This window comes from Trachypithecus francoisi, unplaced genomic scaffold (assembly GCF_009764315.1).
Source record: "Trachypithecus francoisi isolate TF-2019V2 unplaced genomic scaffold, Tfra_2.0 Lachesis_group10, whole genome shotgun sequence".
Classification (NCBI taxonomy): Eukaryota; Metazoa; Chordata; class Mammalia; order Primates; family Cercopithecidae; genus Trachypithecus; species Trachypithecus francoisi.
The window spans coordinates 39,885,950-39,903,284 of NW_022681455.1; the positions used below are offsets into that span (position 1 = coordinate 39,885,950).

Here is a 17,335-nt window from a genome sequence, read left to right on the forward strand (position 1 = left end):
CCACTGCACCAGGCCTATTTTATTATTATTTATATTTTTTAGATATCTAAAATATTTTTTGGTTTTAAGCAAAGCTAATTTTAAAAGCTAGGCACAGTCTACTAGTTCATCTCCCTTGACCATTGGTAAGTAGATATGCGGAAGAGTGAACAGGAAGCTGTCTCCATGGCTGTAGGTCCATCTGGAAAATTTTAATAGACGTGACATCTCCAAATAGGCTCTTCCACAAACATCTACATCCCATGTGCACATGGTAATCACTGTTTTTTTTGATATACTGGTGGAGATGCCAAATAGGGTCATAGCAATATAGGTCAGTGCAAAAGTAATGGCAAAAACCGTGATTACTTTTGCACCAACCTAACAGAAACCGAACAGCAACACTCTGGCTCATTCCCACACAGCAAATTGCTGGAGCCTTCTTTCTCCCATCCCTTCCTTGAGAGCTACTGGGATTTCTTGCAAGTGCTAGAAAGTGACCATAGGCTGTCCTTTTGATAAGGACATGGGACCAGATAATCTCAAGTGCTTCTCATTGCCACAGGGTGTAAGACTCTTCCTCTCTCCACAATCACTGCCTTGTCTCCACGAAGTCCTCCTTCCCTTCTGATTTTCATTCATATACAGCCGTTGCTGTGTTCCTTTTGCGAACACCCCAGCCTAAGGTGGGAAAGTACCCACCACTGGGAGTTGCTTCACTTTCTTTTAGTTGACAATGAAGCCATGCTGACTTCTTCTCTGGTGTCTTATTGAAATGCAGTCGATTCAGCTCTTTCATGTCTCTTACTCTTTATGATAGCTTCCTTCCCTTAAAACCTGGTCTGGGCTGGCCGGGCATGGTGGCTCAAGCCTGTAATCCCAGCACTTTGGGAGGCCGAGTAATCCCAGCACTTTGGGAGGCCGAGACGGGCGGATCATGAGGTCAGGAGATTGAGACCATCCTGGCTAACATGGTGAAACCCCGTCTCTACTGAAAAAAATACAAAAAACTAGCCGGGCGTGGTGGTGGGCGCCTGTAGTCCCAGCTACTCAGGAGGCTGAGGCAGGAGAATGGCATGAACCTGGGAGGCAGAGCTTGCAGTGAACTGAGATCCGGCCACTGCACTCCAGCCTGGGCGACAGAGCGAGACTCCGTCTCAAAAAAAAAAAAAAAAAAAAAACCTGGTCTGAGCTCAATTCAAGTGACATACACTGTGCTGGCCCTGAGGGCCCTTGTCCTTGTTATGTGGCCTTTGTCCTTGACCCAGTCTGTGAACCTTAACTCTCAGTTCAGCAGCAGTGAACCCCTTATCGGGTTGGCATGGTGCTTGCACTGGGGAGTAAAGTTGGGGGTAGCTTTCCTTCCTGCATCCTGCTTATTTATATATCATAGAATTCACCTTAATTAAAAGACAACAATCTCATGAAACTGGGACTTGTTTGAGTAAATCCTGGGAGCATGGTTGCTCTAAGAATGTGTATTGTCATCTCTGTCAGTCAGGCTCTAGGCAGGAAGCAGTTGGCACTCCCAAAAGAGTTTGATGGATAAGAGTTTAATGAGAAGGCTATTTACAGAAGAGGGAGTAGAGAGATGTTGATGCACCTAGGAAGGAGCAGCACCAGGAAGCTGTTAGCGCTCCTCTACCTGGAGGTGTGAGAGCAAGGAGTGGTGTCGTCAGAGCTCTGCCTGCTGGAGCTGTGCAGGAGGGACCACTTTACAGGAGCTGTGGACCCAGAGGGACACAGCCTCTGCCAGACTCATGGCTTAGCAGAAAGGAAATGGGGGAGTGAGCACTCCAGAATTTCAGGGGACTTGGCACCTCCCTGAGTTTCTTAATTTACCTAGTTCATTGCTGTTCCCTGACCAACCTCACAGGACTTGGTTCTTTGGCTCTCATTCATGTCTCATTAAAGTCACGTGCCAGGGCTGCTTATAGACCTGGCTATCTGGTTGGTTTCTTCTAGCTGGGGAATGGTGAAATGTTCAGGAGGAAAGAAATCTCAAGAGGTCATCTATTATAGCATTTCCCAAACTGCCTTTGATAGAATACTAGGTTCTCACAATGGTTGTCCTAGGGAAAAAGAAAGTTCTGTGGTTAAAGAAATTTAAGCAGCCCTTTTCCGTCTCCCCTACTTTCCCCCCAGAGAGCCACAGTGCTCAGAGAAAAAACAAAAACAAAAAACACCCTAGTTTTACGATGTCTAAACTAGCACTTCTCAATTTATCTAAAGCGACTTTTTCCATGGTATACCCCACAGAACGAGTGTTTTGAGGTTTGTATCAGAATTTATATTCAGCTATAGCCACATGGAACAGAAACCTGGCTAGAGTTTTCTGTCAGCTGGGGTTCTTTATTGTTCTTACACAACCAGTTCAGCAGACACACTCGAGAGTTGGTAGGGTGGTTCCACAGTGCCACCAGGGACCCAGACTCCCTCTCTCTCTCTTTCTTCGGGCTTCTTTAGGATGGAACCTTTGTCTTTGTGCTCATTGCCTCATGGTTACGATGTGGCTGCATCACCTCCATCTTCAATCTGCATTCCAGGCAGTTAGAAAGAAAATGACAACGCACAAAAAGTGCATGCCAGCTACTTCTGGTCTCTATAACAAGCTTCTCTGAAAGTCCTGCCCATACACGTCAAAATTCTGTTAAATAGAGGTTCCAAACTGCAATGGAGTCTGAGGGGAAGCTGAACATTTTAAAATTGAGCATGTTGTTGCTGCAAACAAAAGCAGGGGCGCATTCATTGGAAGAAAGAAGAAGAGACCAGACATTAGGTGAACACTGAGCATCATGTGTCACATCGATCAAACCTTTGTTTCTCTCTTCAGCAGGCTGATTCTAAAATCTTCTCAGATAAAATAAAAACAAACAAAAACCTATGTGATCAATAGAGAAAACAAATTCTAAGCAACAGGCCACTTGGTATGGCAGAGTCTGTGTAGAAAATACTACTGGTGTCCTACCCAGATCCCCGGTTGCTGTGGGTGCTCCATCTAACGGTTCGCACCTGTGTGGACTGCCCTTGGGTCGTCCATCCCCCCTACCCAGAGCTACCTGGAAGTTACACCCAACTGCCCCACCCCAGCCCACCTCTCCCCTGCATTCTGTGACCAATGACTCACTAGGAAAGGGGAAAAGCCCCACTTCTTCTTGCCCCTTAGAGGGACAAATATGTCTCAGTTCAAGTCACCCTTCAGAGTTCCTTACAGGATGAGGCTGAAGTTAAACCTCACCTGAAACCACATTCTTTCCCAGATACCCCCCCTGCCTTTTCCTATTCCTCTCATTCCCTTTCTGTTTCCTCCGGAGAGCTTATTTTCACCAAATCACACATATACCCATCCTGTCTGAGACTCTGCTTCTAGGAAATCCAATCTAAAATGTCCTGGGTCAAGCAGGCTGCTTTTTATTACATCCTAAGGGAAGGGATCTAAAACTCTTCCCCTCAGCCCAGTTTGTGGCCACTGGTGGGCTTTGGCTTGGCCTGGGTGTTGTGAAGGCAGCTCCTCATTCCACCCTGATGATGGCTGTGGGCCCACTCCTTGCCAAGTCCTCAGATGTGTTTGGGGAGGCCTCATGAGAAGGCATTTAGCACAAGGGGTCCAGCGTTGTCTCTTCTCAAGGCAGATGTTCTTAGAGACTTTGATTTGCATTTGTAAGCCTGTAAACTGAAGGGACTGTGTGTGTGTGGTGTGTGTGTGTGTGTGTGTGTGTGTGTGTGTGAGATTTTCTATCTTGTGGCAATGACAGCTGGATATTTATAGCTGGATCTTCAGGGCCATTCTCACGTGGCTAAAGCAAATGAAAACCTCATGTGGATGTTGTTTTGTTTTCTTTCTCTGCCTTCGCCATTGCAAGCACTCCAGTTCTTATTGTTGTAACTAGAGCCACCCTGAGCATCCCTGCGATGGAGGGGTTATATACATTGACTATTTCAGGACAAAGTGCCTGTTCTCCTTCAGGCAGGCCACAGAGTAAAGGAGGGGACTTTTGGGGAGAGCTTGTGGGCAACACCAAAAGGCATCCCCACCTGGCACCCTCTTCTCTGGAACATCTGCCTGGATTTACCCCATGGAATGTGGATTCCTTAAATCACCTCATGATCCCTTTACATAAATGAGCTCCTTCGAAAGAAAACTGTTTTCTTTTTCCCTTGTTTTTCTGTATTCTGAAGTCTTTTATGTCTGGCTTTGGCCTTCTCTGTTAGACTGAGAACACCCTGGGGGCCATGGTCTGTTTGCCCAGGTTACTAGAGCTCTTGGCAGGGGATGTTGTAGGGTGGATTTGAGGAGGGTGGCAGGCACTCAGCCCCTGGCTTTCTCCAGGATGACTTGAGAACTCATAGAGCTCCTTAGACACCAGAGTTGGATGGTCTGCCTAATGTTTACTGAGAAGCCAGTCCCCTTCCTGACAGTTGAGGGAACTGAGGACCCAGGGCCCCTGTAGACCCTCTGTGATTTCATTCTGATGACCTGGAACCCACACATTTACTCTCTGGACTTAAGCACTGAGGCTACAGAGGATTTGTATCTGGAGCATAGGGCAGGGTGCATAGCCCAAACCTGCCAGAACTAACGCCCTCAAAGAGCATGTGAGGAGGGGAATATAAGCTTAGTACCTGTGGCCCCGGGAGCTAGATCTTCCACTCTCTGGCCAGACCCACAGCGGTCAGACCTTCTACAGCTGTTCTTCTACGAAGGGCTTTGTACACTCCTACTCTTCAACTTCAAATTCAAATTCTCTAATACCTACCATGTATGGAGAGCCCATTATGTGCCAGACACTGGGCTAAGCCCTTGCACATTTCAACACATCTCATACTAACAGCTCTGCAAAGTGGGTATTATCCCATTTTATAGAAGAGGAAATTGAGGTTCTGAGAATTTAGTCAACTTGCCTAAAGTTGCACATCCAGTTTGTGGCACAGAGGGGATTTCAAGTAAGGTGTGCCTGACCCTAGGACCTGTGCCCTCTGTACCGTACCCCACTGGTCCCAACCACTTCACTTCATGATGAACTTGACAATTGACTATACCTGAATTCTGCTTTGTTATACTCTCTGGCCTCCACAAACACTCAGTATCCCCTTCTTCCCCACTAGGCCCCTGTCAGCCTTCTATTCTTAGTGTGGATGGTGACCTCTGACTGTAGGGTCAGCAGGTAGCTTTTGGAGTGCCTGTAACTCAAACAATTTAATCTGACATCTCAATCCTGCCACCCTCCCCTCTGTTGCAAACACACCCTCAACTCCCTTTTCCTGCCTGCCTCTGTCCTCCTCCAGCTCCTGTGAGTTCTAGAGGGTTTCCAAACCTCGGATAGAGCCAGCAATTCATTAGTCTTTGTCCTGTTTCCAAGAATCCCAAATATACAAGAATTCCTCATTGAAAAGCCAAGCATTCTTGGGGGAAAGTGTGTGTCACCAAGAAAGCACGATTCCTCACATTGGGAAATGGGATCGTAGTCCAGTCCAGGAAAATAAGTGTAGCTTTCAGTGCCAGATGGAAGTGGATTGGCTCTCCCTGACACCTCCCCTCCCCAGCCACCCACCCCTCACAAACCACAACCGGGGAGCTTGCCTTCCCAGTTCATCTGAGGGCACTAACCGGATGACATTTTCCTCTGGAGACAGAAGGAAAGAAGAGGCAGATTGGGGTGTGTGTGTGTGTGTGTGTGTGTGTGTGTGTGTATGTATTTATACATAGTTCTCCTCACCTACAGGCCACTTTCTGTGCAGTTCCTTTTGGCATGGACCACTTACTGCATGAAGAGCCCTCTAGTGAGTTTTTGGGGTGAGGGTGGATCCCCAAGAGTGAGTCAGAGTCAATGAGTCTGACTGTTCTTCCACTAGGAGGAAGCATCTCCCCGCACGTTGGGGCAGCTCAGCTTACCAGAATATCTAAGGTAAATGAATAGGAAATCTGTTCAAAAGCATTTAGAAAGCAACCTCTTATGACTGTGTTATGCAAATTCATAGGCTAGAAACAGAACAGGCACCAAGAGGAAGCACGTGAGCTGAGTGAGCAGAGTGTGTGTGGAGTGGGTTATAATCAAGAAAAGCTTTAGGAGGATATGAAGTTGCTTAAAAAAAAAAAAAAAAAAAGACTTTCCCTCCTTTATTATAAAAGAAACATGGATTTATTATACAAAATACACAGAGTCAGAAGACAAAAATGAAATTAGTTTATGAGCCCATCACAGGACACTGAAAAGAGACTTTGATCTTTCTCTTCCTCTGCCCCCTTTCCCGCAGCTTCCTACCTGGCCACAAACCACACTTAGAGAATCTGACTTCCCAGTTCACTTAACATTTGGCAATTAATGTTTCCAGTCTTTTTTCTCCACATATATTATAAAAGCATGGTTGAGTATATATTGTATGTGCAGATGTTAGACAGTTTTGTATTGTGGTTTTATCTTCTGCTTAGTATTACCCACTTTGTAAATGAGATAAGTCCAGTGAGGTGTGGAAAAGGGTCATGGCCACTGTTTGGTAGAGAGGAAACTGAGAACTGGGGGAAAGGGGCCCTAAAAGACCAGCTGATACCCTGTGGGGTAGAGGATCTTTTAAATCAAGTTTGTGGGCTGCATGCAGCCCAGGATGGCTTTGAATGAGGGCCAACAAAAATTCATAAAATTTCTTAAAACGTTATGAGATTTTTGCAAGGTTTCATTTTATTTTAAAATTTAATTTAGTTTTTTAAAAATTTTAGCTCATCAGCTGTCGTTAGTGTATTTTATGCGTGGCCCAAGATAATTCTTCTTCTTCCAATATGGCCCAGGGAAGTCAAAAGATTGCATGCCCTGTTTTAAATGATAGAAGATGAAGAGCATCTAAACCTCAACCTCCAAGCTCCTATATGCGTTGGGAGCTGTCACAAAGTCAGCCTCACCTTTGACCTTGTATTGGTTTCCCTAGCCACAGATGGAGCTCTGATGCCATTGTTGGGGTGTGCACTGTGGTGAGCACTTCACATACAACTGATTGTTACACCTCTGAGACTCAGGTGGTGAGTTCCTCCATTTTACAGATTTGGAAACTAAGGTTTAGAATAGCTAAGGACCTGAAGTAAAATCCATGTGACACAGCAGTAGAGCTGCGATTGAGACGTGTTCATCTTTCTCCTAACCACTGTCCTAGGCAGCTTCTAGTTCCATGGAAGAGAATGTCTCCTGATTCCTCACTTCTTGCTAAGCCTTTCTGGATTGACTCACCAAAGAACAAAGGGTACCCTCCCAGCAGTTCTAGGGAGGGGAGGTCAAGGAGGGAACTCAAATGCCTGAGCTCTGCTATATGGAGTGTGTATCAAGGAGATTTGAGAAAAGTAACTTCAGCATCTATTCTCACCATGTGGCTCTTCCTCCAGGAAGTTTTCCAGGTTGAATTCCACTGGATACTCATCCATCTCCTCTTCCATTCTCTTCAGCATTAGCCGGATTCAATTCAGAGCCACTCAGTCATTGATATTGTGACCAGATGTCCCCCCAGGAGCCCTGTCTTTGAGATTCAGAATAAATTAGCTGAATCTCACTGCCACAAATGTAGGGCAGTGGTTCTCAAGTTGTGGGACCTTAGACCAACAGTGTCAGCATCACCTGTGAACTCATTGGACATGTACATCCCTGGGCTCTGCCTAAGGCTCCTGGATCAAGCTCTAGGGGTGCAGCCCAGAGGTTTGTGTCTTATCAAGCTCGCATGGTGATCATGGTGCACACTGAAGCCTGGGAAATGCTGGTCTAGAGATTCCAAAATAAGTGGTGGTGGCTTATATTTTTCACCTCTGGCTCTGAGTTCCTATTTCCATTGAATTCGTTAAGATTATTAACTACCCCTAGGTGACAAGCATGGTGGCCCAGAAATTAACAACATGAACTCTGGAGCCAGACTGCTGAGATTTCAATTCTGCCTCTAAGGCTCACTCATTGTATGGGTGTCCTTGAGTGAGTGGCATAAATTCCCTCTGCTGCAGACCTCTTATCCCTAATATGAAATCACAATGTTATTTCCCACAAGGCAGCTGTGAGCATTCAATGAGGCTGTGTCTGTTAAGTATTAAATACTTAAACAGTGCCTTGCACATAGCAAGCCCACAGGAAACATTAACTCTCATTGGTTTCATGCAAACCATGAACTCTTCTGCACTGTGTTGACCCAGATGTGAAATTACTCCCATACCCCTGGTTTACACACACACACACACACACACACACACACACCCCATTGACACAAGGCTTCGTGAATGTGGTGAACTTTAAGGAGGTCTGGGGAGGCCAAGGGTATTTGTATTACAACAATTTAGAATTGAATACTGGATAACCTTATTCTAAAAGAGATTGCTTGGCCAAAGGTTATGTCATTTGGTCTTCTTCCTCCTCTCTGCCTTGGTGCTCACCAGCAACTCACTCAAACAGGTCCCCTTCTTTATTTTTTTGAGTAATTCAGCTATCTTTATTCTCCAGCCCCACTCCTCAGTTCACTTTGCTAATCCAAAGACAACTTCTAAAGAACGGACCTTCTACCCTGATTCTCATGCTGGATTCTTCCCTCATAGAAAAAGAGAGTAGTAATGAAGATTCATTTTTCCTACTGACATGAACTGTGCTACCTCTCAGGATGCTTTAGTGACAGTCAGTTTTGGTTTTTCTCCATAGGTATATGAATCACACGTTGTATTTTTTTCAATAAATACTTGAGAAAGAATTTGATCCAGGAGTCTGGGGCAGAGCCCAAGGCTGCGCATTTCTACCATGTTCACAGGTAATGCTGATACTGCTGGTCTGAGGTCCCACAGTTTGACAACAATGTATTTTTCTGCAATGGGGCATGATGCTCTATAAATGTTCCTCTGCTCTTGTTCTAAACCTTCACACCCTCATAACGAGGGATTCGATGACAGCCACAGGTTCTCAACCTTGATACTAGCCCACATAATTCTTGGTTGGGGTGGGCTATCCTTTGTATTATAGGAGGCTTATTAGCACCCTTAGCCTCTACCCAGTAGATCCCAGTAACATTTACTAGTTATGAGAACCACAAAACATCTCCAGACATTGCCAAATGTCTCTAGGGGTAAGGGGTGTGATGGGGAGCCACCTCCAGTTTTGAGAGCTGCTGGTCTAAGCTAAGTAGTTCCTGTAATAGTTCAAGTCCATTATATTTTATTCTACCCCACACTTTGTAGACTATTTAAGTTCAGGGGCCTGAATTTATTCATTGAGAAGAAAGGTATGGAGGAGTCCCAGCAGCCTCTGGGTCCCTCTTGATTTCCAGGGAGAATCATCAACACTTTGTGACTGCATTTTCTCAAAGGCTTCACACTTAACCCATCTGTAATAGAGCCAAGGACATCCATGTCTGTTTCCAGTACCATCTCTAGTCCTGTTGATGCTCCCCATGTGGTGGGAAACCTCATAGGAACTAGGGAATGGCCTTTGGTTTTTGGCTTATAAATATTCATCATCACATTTCTCTTACTGAGAACTTTTTTAGAATCATGTTTAACATTCTTGTTGCCGTAGTGGAAACTTTTGTTCTTTGGAGGGCTTCCCATCCTAGGCCCAGGTCAGATTCTTCAGCTGAGCTCTGAACATTTTCTGGAGAAGTTTCAGCAGTGAGATCGTACCTCTGAGGCACTTACACAACTGTGGTTGGATTCTGGGTTAAGACTTCCAGGATCCCAAGATAGACAACAGGGAAGCTGTGCAGCTGGAGGAAGGGCTGTGTGTCCGGGAGTCTTTCTGGGAGGCCAGGATCAAAATCCTTTTATGGTTCTATTACTTTTCTGGGTTTCTCTCCTAGCCCCCTAATGTCTTAAATCTAAGATAAACAATGAGCGCTTCAGTCAGTATAAGATTAGGCTTAATAGCACACCAACTCCAAATTTCAGTGACTTAAAACAACACAGGTTTATTTCTTACTCATGCTATCTGTCTGTAGTGGGTCAACAGAGTGGCTCTGCTTGTTATGGTCCCTTAGGAACTGAGGCTGGCAGAACAGGCCTTGTCTTCAATGTTGACAATTGCTGTGCTAAAGGAAAAGGGAGTCTGGTCCTCACAATTAAAAGCTCTAGACCACTAATGATGCTTGTTTTTGTCAGGCTTCTATAGTGAAACAGAACCAATAGGACCTCTCTCTACATATATCTGGATTTGTTTTAAGGAATGGGCTCCCATGATTGTGGGACTGGTAAGTCCAAAATCTGCAGGGCATGCCAGCATCCTGGAGATCCAGGAAAGAGCTGATGTTGCAGCTCAAGACTGAAGGCAGTCTGGGGATAGAGTTCCCTTCACTGGGGGACCTCGGTCATTTTCTCTGAAGGCCTCCAACTGATTGAATGAGGCCTACCCACATTATAGAGGGTAATCTGCTTTACTCAGAGTCTACTGATTTAAGTGTTCATGTCATGTAAAAAAAAGAAAACAAAAAATCTGGCTGGGCATGGTGGCTCACACCTGTAATCCTAGTAATTTGGGAGGTCAGAGTGGGTGGATCACCTGAGGTCAGGAGTTTGAGACCAGCCTGGACAACATGGTAAAACCCTATCTCTACTAAAAATACAAAAATTAGCCAGGCATGGTGGCACATGCCTGTAGTCCCAAGCTATTTGGGAGGCTGAGGCAGGAGAATCACTTGAACCTGGGAGGCGGAGGCTGCAGTGAGCTGAGATCATGCCACTGCATTCCAGCCTGGGTGACAAAGTGAAACTCTGTCTCCAAAAAAAAACAAAACAAAAAAACAACAACAAAAAAACCCCACAGCAACCTTTATACTGGTGTTTGACCAAATACCTGGTCCCATGGCCAAATTGACATACAGAATTAACCCTTATGACACTCACCTTCTATTTTCAGCGAGTGCACCAAAATTAGTCACATGGCCTCACCCAACACAAGTACCCAGGAAGTACAATCCACTGTGTGCAACTGGGGGTGGGGACCAACAGTATTTGACTAAACACCAACAACTGGCACAACTATAAATTATTTTATCTGAGGATGAAAGAAAGTATTAATCTGTGGTATTTTCACGTTAATGCATTCTACTAACACAATGCAGAAATAGTGTTAGATTTAGCTCTACCTGCTCAATTCATTCGTAGGGGGAGCTCATGGAAGAACATGGATTGTAGCGTGACTTGGCCTCCAGGGTGATTAAATTTGAACACTGTTACTGAACATCTTCTGTTATACTTCTGTATTGTTTTCTTTATAACATGTTTTCTGTGTGTGATGTTGCATTTAAAGCCCATTTGTGTGCTGTGTAATTGAAGAATGCCTTGCAATTAATTTAGCCTTTGTGACATCCTTTTAGTATAAACTCTTTAGTTTCCTTTTTCTTGCTTGGATAGGAATCATCCAAAAGGGCTCAGGAGCCAGCTGTCGCTCTGTGTCTTCTGCTACTGAGTCACTGTGTTTCTGACAAGTCCCTCCCGGGTTTGGGCCCTCATTTCCCTGTCTAGAGTGGGGTTGGGCAATGCGATTTCTAAGGTTCCTTCTGGCTCTGACATTCTGTGTGCCTTTGTTCCACACCCTCTCTCAGTGATGCCAGTGCCAGGAGGTACAGCCCCGGGGATGTGGAACAGGGTTTTCCTCCATAAAACTGGCAGAATTGTTCTGGGTTCTTGTTTGAAAATGTGGCCCCTCATCAGTGATCTGGCCATTTTGCATGCACTAGCTCACAGAGAATGCGGCCTACACCCCAGCTGGTGAGCATCATCATCATCTCTGTGCCCACTGGTGCTCAGCTTGGCTGGAGGAAGCTGAGGACAAAAGGATGTTATGTTGGAGCACGGGGAGGCCTGTGGAAAGGCAGGTACGGGGGGTAGAGTCTGGCCCAGCTGAAAATGGGCTTGGGGAGCCTGGCTAGTCCTTCAAGTCCATCTGGGCAAACCTAGTCTTCAAACGGCAGAGTTACAAGGACCTCAAATGCTACTTACCTCCTCCAGGACTAACATTTGACACATCTAATGCCCGTTCATTGTTGTGAAGTTCAAATGAGGTAACTCATGAGGAAGGGCCGGCAGAACCAGACACACTCTCAAACAGAATTACGATCATGTGCTGCCTGACTCCACACAATTTTAGTGCTAGGTGCTGGGGACAGAAAAGTGAAAAAAAGATGCTCAGTTAATTAGCATACAATGTGATGCCACCTCTAACAACAGACTTTGTTTGATGTCTTAGTTCAAGCTGCTCTAACAAAATACCATAGATTGGGTGACTCACACAGCAAACACTTATGTCTCACAGTTCTGGAGGCTGGAAAGTCAAGATCCAGGCACTGGCAGATTTGATGTCTGGTGGTTCAGCTTTCTCACTGTGTCCTCACATGGCAGATGGGGTGAGACAGCTCTCTGGGGTCTCTTTTATAAGGGCATGAATCCTGTTCAGGGGAGCTCCACCCTCATGACCTAATCATCTCCCAAAGGTCCCGCCTACACATAGCATCAGATAGGGAATTCTGCCTCAACCTAGGAATTTTGAGAGGACACATTCAGTCCATAGCAATGGGCAAAGCTTGTGGGAGTGCAGAGGAGGGAGTTTTTAACTTTCAACACTCTGCTTATGGGGGTGGAAGCCTCCATAGCAGCACTGACAGTTTCACCTGGTCTGGAAAGATGGCAAAGACCGCACAGGCAGAGGGAATGGGCATCCTAGCTTGAGCGAGTGGCAGCATGCTGGAGAGGCTTATGAAAACCTCTGGTAATCGGGCCTGGTGGCTGGGTGGGGTGGGTAGCACCATGTGGGGGAAGCTGCGGAGGGAGATGGTGATCAAATTAGGAAAGGTCTTGGATAATGTATGAGGAGCCTGGACTTCACTGAATTTTTCAATTACCGGGTTTTAAAAAACTTTTTATTTCAATTCTGGCTGAAAGAAAAAGTGATTGCTTTAATTTTATTTAAAACCTGCCTGTGGATCTATAATAGGCAAAACTTAACTCAAATAGATTTAATCATAGTGTTGCTGCACTGTCCTGTTAATTTTGCTACTCTCCTTCCTCTTAGAGCTTTCATGTAGAATACATTTATCTTCTTGCTCTAGTCTCGTCTTGGTTGAAATACTGGAGTGAGAGAGAGAAAGTGGAATCTGTATTTTTTTTCTCTTTATACAGAATAATGCTTATTTTAGAATGTGGAAAATACAAAAAACTATAAAGATGAAAAAAAAAATTTACCCTCCAGACAAGGTTGGTAGAAGATGAGTGGTTGAGCTCCAGTAGAATCAGTTTTGTTGAAATCCTAACTTTTTCATGTATTACCTGTAAGACCTTGGCAATTTACTAGCTCCAGGCCTCAGTTTCCTCATCCGTAAAATGGGAATGATAATCACAATACCTACCTCCGGAAGTTCCTATGGGGACTAAATCGGTTTCTTCATGCAAAGCACTTAGGAAAGTGCTGTGTACATAGTAAATAATTAATATTTCTTATGGGTTATTGCAACACCCTCTGGGTGAGTTCAGCCCTGGAGTTGGAACTACAGGAGGACAGCTTCCCCTGGGGAAGGGTCTTTCTGCCTCCATGTTCCACATCAGGAAAATGGAGAAGCTTGTGGAGGCTAGTGCCGGTCACGGACTGGTGTGTGTTCAGAGTTTTTCCCTAGAGGATGCTGGCTCATCCTCCCTTGCTCCTTCCTTTCTAGCATTTCCACTCCCCTTGGGCTCTTGGGGCAGGCTGTCCCTTTAAGAAAAACAGCCACACATGTTGCTCCTGACAGTGGCCCTGCCTCCCTTGCTGGATGCCTTGCTGGGCTGTGGCTGGGACCCTCCTGGACTAGATTTTAGTACTGAAGCCTCCAGAGGAGGAGGCACTGCTTCAAATCAAGCACACCCCACCCTAGGAATCCATGCCCACAGAAGGACTCCCTGTCTGCAGCTCCCTGCTGTGGACCTGGGCTCCCAGCGCCCAGCTCTGGGACATCAGAAGGTAATTCTTGAGGACTGAGCTCAGGATCCCTAAAAAGAAAGTTGGAAAATAGCTGGGTAAACTTGGTAAGTGAGAGAAAGCCGCGTTACATCCTCTTCCTTGGATTGCGGATTTCTGATTTTGGGTTGAGTTCTGGTGACTCTTGCCAATAGTATCTGATGGGCAAATGTGAGAAGGAGGAGACACAGGTGGGGGCTGGGATCCCCAGTGGGTAGCGAGTCTTGAACTTGGAGATAGGCCCCCCTTCTCCTGGTGGTTGTCATCCTTCAGGCAGGGAGGTGGGGGCTGACATCTGAACGTAGCTGGAGCTTGGCCCAAGGAGTGAAGATCCGGGAGGGGCAGATGTCAGATTTCTCCCTCATTTGGGAAAAACGAAGTGTGGTCAGTGAGTGCTGTTTGTGAAGATGCCAGAGACCAATGACATTTGCAGCCTGAGGTAAAATGAGTGACCCTGTGAGTCCATCTCAGCAGGAGACTCAGACCAATTCCTCTTCTTCCTATAGGGTCAGGGGACAGACCAGGCCTGGGCCCCAAGAGGTCTGCGTTGTCTCCTTGGATTGAGGCAGTTGCCCATGAGCAGCAGCAGACAGTGTCGTAGTGGGAGGAGGCAGGTCTGCCAAGGGCAGGGAAGAATGGAGAGCCTGTTACTGCTGAAGCCTGGGAACGCTGCCTCGGGGGAGGCCCACGCTCCCCAGAGCTGGAGTGAGAAGGAATGGGAAGAGAAGTCTGCAGCAGGGGGATGGGCTCAGCCAGCACCCCCAACCTCTGCAGAGCAAATGCCCCCTTGCCCCATTTCCTGTGGCATGGACACAGGTGAGCTTCCTGGCCTTGAATGCTCAGGTACAGTTTGGAGGGCTGAGGTCTGCGACAAAGAGGTGGCCTCCCATGGAGGAGGCAGGAGATGCCAGAAACCTCAGCCCCTGGCACTCACCCGAGGCCAGGGTTTCCAGATCAGAGACGCTTTCTATTAAATTATGCTTCAACAGATGTTTTCTGTGTTCCTACTTGTGCCAGGCTTTGTGCTGGGAATTTACCAAAATATAATATGGCATGATGGTATAGGGAAGGTGTACACAGCTGGAAAGATATTTTATATGTGAGATTAAAGCCATTTTTGAAAAGTGACAATAATAGTTACCATTTATTCTGTACCTTAAATGCACCAATCACTCTGCTAAAGGCTTTGCATCTCATTTAATTCTTGCAGTAGTTTATTGACTCGTGACTAATTTTGTAGATTTCACAGATGAAGAAACTAAGGCTCATAGATTAAGGACCTTTCCTTAAAGATGCAGGGCTGGTAAATGGCAGAGCCAGGATGAGCCTCTTAATTCATCTAACCATTCATTCATTCGGGTGTTCAACAAAGTTGAATTGCTGGTCTACTGTGTGGCAGCCATTGTAGAGGGCAGTCAGGACACAGCTGGGACAGGGAGGGGTCCAGGGCAACCTAACTCCATAGCCTGGGTCCTCACCCCTAGCCAGAGCCCTTCACACTGGGCCCCAGAGACCCCTGGGAACATTATGTGAATGTTTTCTCTAAGGTCTGAGACTCTGCTTCAGAATGTGCTTTTCCTTGAGAAATGTTTCTTTGTTTTCGTTTTAATAATAATACTCTAAAAATTGGAGGCATTTATTCTGAATCATCTGAATGACCACCATAAAACCTACTGTTGGCATGTGATTTTAGTCCCCAGGTTTGTGTTTCTGTGCAAGTGGGCACCGAGTGGTTTCCTAAAATGATAGGTTTTAACTTTTAATGCTTGCTTCTCAAACCGGGCTCTACATTGTGTGCTTCAAAGGCCCAAAGATTAAGGAAGGCTACATCGACCGATTCCATTGCAGGAAGGGAGAGGTGCAGTATGGGTGTCCCAAGAGGAAATGGTTCAACATCCCCCTCTCCTGGGGGATGAAGAAAACTGAGGGGTTTAGGTTGGGTCAAAGCAGCTTGGGGGTTCTGAATCTTCTAACCTCCTGGTCTCCAAGCTCAGGATGGACCTAGACCAGAGACTCAGAGAGGAACAGGCGAGTCAGGAAAAAGGAAGGCCCTGGAGTTCGGATTGGGGTGCTCTGCTCTGACATAGTGTCTCTGACTTCCAGCAAACTTGCTCCTTTCTGGGCCTTTGCAGATGGGACGACTTGTGCTGGGAAGGGGAAGTGCGAGGCCTCCCTAGAACACTTTGCCACTTCCTCCCAAAGAGGGATGTTTTCTGGTCATTCAGAACTTCTGACCTCTCTTGAGGCCCAGCTGTTAGGTGAGAAGGCCATGGCATGATCCCTGGTGTAGGGAACTGTGCATGCGACTTGCGCCCCACCACCCTGGGGGCATGCAGGGCTGTATCGTGCTAGCCTGGTGCCTTGGCCCTTAGATGGGGCTGGGCAGTCAGCATCCTTTCTGGATCAGATGTCCTGCCAGTCCAGGAGGCTGGAGGCGGGAGACTCAGGACCCCTGCTTCTCCATCCTCTTCCATCTCCTTTCCCTCCTCTCCCTACTGGGGTTTTGGGTCTTGCTGTCATCCCTGCTTTTGAATAATGCTCCATTGTATCTCCACTCTCTGGTTACTGTCCCTCAGCTGGGCTCTGGGTGGTCATTCTGGTCGTCTTTTCTCCAGACTCCACTCTACCCTTTTCTGTCTACATTAGGAGTCAGTGAACATTATCTGCAAAGGCCTTGATAGTAAATATTTCAGCTCTGGGGGCCGTCTGTGCTATACATTAGCAATTTGTTCCTAATTTTATCTCCTCAAGAGCAGGAGTCAATAGAACTTGGTTATCTCTGCAGCCTTCCCTGCCCCCAGCTCCATGCCTGTTGGGCAGTAGGCACTCAGGAAGTATTGCTGGCATAAATCCCAATGACCTCTCCCCATCCCCCTAGAGCCCGTGCCCCAGCACGGGGCTTCTTGGGGTCTAGCTGTACCATTTTGGGAAATCAGGATCTGGTCACCTGTTGGTTGCTGTGGCATCCTGTAGCTAAATCCATCTCTGGCCCTGTAACCTGAACCGGCCCCAGGCCCTATGCTCCAGGATCGAGTGTCTCTGTTTGTTTTGACATCCCATGTGGGGCATTAGAGATCCAGATTTCAAAGCAAGAATTTTTTCTAGCAGCCGTTGAAGGCCAGGCCCCTGCCAGCTCCCGGGCTCCCATGTTAGCATTTTCAGTTAATTAAGAAAACAAACCCCACATCCCTGACAGGGGTGGTTCTCCCAATTCAGAACAGAGGACTTTGCATCAGCATGGCATGCAGGAGAGGCTGGCCAGCTCCTACAGGCAAGACGAGCTAAGGGAGGCAGATGTTTGAGCTGGAGAGGACCCACTGGTGCCTTCCCAGCAAGAGCAGGTGCCACAGAAGTCGCATGGTTGGGAAGCCAGCTCCGGGCAGGGTCCAGAGCACGGAATTTCTGTTCCTCTTTCCCCCTCCAGGGTGCAT

General features: G+C 46.6%; 1 protein-coding gene across 5 annotated transcripts in view; it reads left to right on the plus strand.

The window, feature by feature from the left end:
* DAAM2 (dishevelled associated activator of morphogenesis 2) overlaps nt 1-17,335 on the plus strand; it is a 115,828-nt gene that overhangs the window by 15,954 nt on the left and 82,539 nt on the right. The window contains exon 1 of one of the 5 annotated variants that reach the window (XM_033217056.1): nt 11,295-13,972. The exons of the other annotated variants lie outside the window; for them this stretch is intronic. The gene's annotated coding sequence lies outside the window, so the exon portion shown is untranslated. Of the gene's footprint in view, nt 1-11,294; nt 13,973-17,335 lie in introns of those variants that run through there. 5 annotated transcript variants of the gene reach the window in all.